This window comes from Sciurus vulgaris, assembly GCF_902686455.1.
Source record: "Sciurus vulgaris genome assembly, chromosome: 6".
In the NCBI taxonomy this organism is placed as follows: domain Eukaryota; kingdom Metazoa; phylum Chordata; class Mammalia; order Rodentia; family Sciuridae; genus Sciurus; species Sciurus vulgaris.
In genome coordinates, this window is record NC_136466.1 from 22734561 (window position 1) to 22737238 (window position 2678).

General features: G+C 38.8%; 1 pseudogene across 1 annotated transcript; it reads right to left on the minus strand.

The window, feature by feature from the left end:
- Positions 1 to 672: 672 nt before the first annotated feature.
- Positions 673 to 2458, minus strand: LOC306664173 (magnesium transporter NIPA2-like; annotated as a pseudogene). Its single transcript has one exon. The product of its transcript is annotated as a magnesium transporter NIPA2-like (transcript).
- Between the last annotated feature and the right edge of the window lie 220 nt (positions 2459 to 2678).

Below are 2678 nucleotides of genomic sequence, written 5' to 3' on the forward strand. Positions count from 1 at the left end.
CAGAGGGAGAAAGGAGAAGGAAAAAAGCCCAGGGAAATGAAAAGTGACCTGGGGTGTGGGCAGGGAATCTTCCAGCAGTGCCTGAGGACTTGCTTTCAGTGGGAGTCATGAAGTGTACTGGGAAAATGTGGTCTGAAGCCTTAACTTCTCCAACTTCCTAGGAATATTCAACTCAGCCGAGTCAGACTTTATACCACCTATTTAATAATGTCAGCCTTAACTGGTAAGTGGGTAAAGTGGGTAGAGAGGAAAAGGGGGGTTTAAGTTAGTATTTTTTTTTTTTTTTCTATCTATGGAAGGAAGTCTCTACAAAGTTAGGGAAGGTTAGTTTTCAAAAAATACACTATATAAAAATCATGAAATACATGTTTATTGTGAAAAATTCAAATAATATACAAAGCCTTAAAGAAAAGGAGAAATAACTATCAATATTGAGGTATGGTTCTGAACAACTTACACAAAAATCTTGCCAGTAGAAAACAGACACCATCCCAATTGGAGAGCTGAAGAAATTGAGGAGTTCAGAAATGTACCATTTTTTTTTTTTATAGGTAAGGTAAATCAGAGGATAATGTATTGGGATAGTTTTGTTCTTGTTTACAATCAAAAAGCCTTATATGATCAGGGATTGACGGGAGTGGGAATGACAAATGTACATTTCAGACCTTCATCACCAATGAAAAAATAAAGCATTTTTATAGACTTAAAACTTGTCATTAGTGCATTTAGATTTTGAAGAAAGAATCAAAATGTAAAATACCTCTACAATAATACAATGTTAATAGAAATTGGCCACATACTGAGGCCATTTTAGTGAGCTACCATTGTTTAAATATAAGAAAAGTAACTTCTTGGTTCAAATTAGTGAAAACTTAAAAAAGATTGTCTTTAGAGAACATTATTTGAGGACAATGCTTTTTCAGACAGATTCTGATATTCAAAATCACTTTATAACATAATTATGAATTAACCTTTAAATCGCATCTTTCTTTTTAAAAAGTCATCAGATTTCCATTTCTCTGGGAGATATTCTCACCAGTGTGTTGTTCAATTCCACAGGATAAGCTTTCTTCGTTATTATTAAGAACTTCATACATAGTAGAGAGATTGCCATTCATTGCTTTATCATCTTTTCGAAAAGACACAGGCAGACTTGCTAAAGCTGACGTCTTTAAAGGCATGCAACAAGAATATCCCCACAACCATTGTGAAGAAGCCACTCAGAGTCCCAATGATATCATCAGCAGGCATATCTTGCCACTCCTTAAAAAGAATAGCTGAACAAGTTAAAACTGAGGTTGTAAAGAAAACATAATATATTGGTGTCACGATGGAAGTGTTGAATATGTCCAGGGCTCGGTTTAGGTAATTGATCTGTGTGCTCACACAGACTATGAGGCTCAGCAGCAGAATCCAGGCCAGGGGATGCTGCAGCACAGGCTTTCCAGCTAATAGTTCTTTGATGGTGATGCCCAAGCCCTTCACACAGGAGACTGAAAATGCTCCAATCACAGAGCAGATTGTTATGTATACAAGAATATTTGTCTGTCCATGGCGAGGTCCCACCACAAAGATTAATATCAAGGACACAATGACCACAAGTGTTGCAAATACCACAAAACCTGGATCACCTAACTTGTGTGACATTTCATTTAAGGTCTCAATCTCCTCTTCCTTTGGAGCATGGATGACCATAACTGTAGACCCTAGAATGCTTAGCAAACATCCAATTTTCCCATGAAGATTAAGTCTTTCATTTAGAAAGTATGAAGACAGAATGACACTTACGAGGACGCTGAGAGCTCCCAGTGGCGTCACTAGTGTGGCTGGTGCAAAGGCATATGCAGCAAAGTTGGCCACCTCGCCTGCCCCCACCACTAACACTTCAAATTTGGTGAGGAAAGACACACAAAATACATGTTTCAAAGAGTTAAAGGTAAGAGGCTGGTCCTGTGGCTCATGCCTGTAATCCCGGCTACTAAGGCTGAGGGAGAAGGATCGGGAGTTCAAAGCCAGACTTGGCAGCACAGCAAGACCTTGACAGTAGTCCAGCCCACAACAACCATCCTTTAAGATATGCATGGCCACCTTGACCTGCTCTCATGGAGCCTTTTCTGGCAAGTCGCAGAAGGCCTTTTTTTTTTCAAAATGAAACTCCCTCCTATGAAAATGCTGGAGGTCATAGCCAATCCCAAACCAATATAGAAATCATATTTTCCATGTCCTGGGCTCATTTCGTTTGTCACTAAGAAGCTCCTGTGAATCACATTGATCACAGAACAGAGAAACTGCTGGTACTGAGGCAGGGATGCAGTCTTCACATATGTAAGTTTAATATGGTCTCTCTTTGGAAAACCAGGGATGATTTATTCATTCTCATTTCCTCGTAAATACAACCCTTTATTCCCATTTAAAGTTTTAAACTTTACTGGCAGAGTACTTCAGCCCAGGACGACCTCCAGCCCCGCCGCGGCCGGGACGAGGGCCACCGCCGAGGAGAACCAGAAATGTACCATTTTTTAAAATTCATTTTTATCGTAAACAAATGGGATAAAGGAGATAAAATTTGGTCTACTTCCAATGTCTTTTCATAGGTATGATAATGAAATATGTGATATTCAATTCACAAAAGCAATATTAAAATCTCAAACTTATATTTTTATCTTGGGTGATACAAC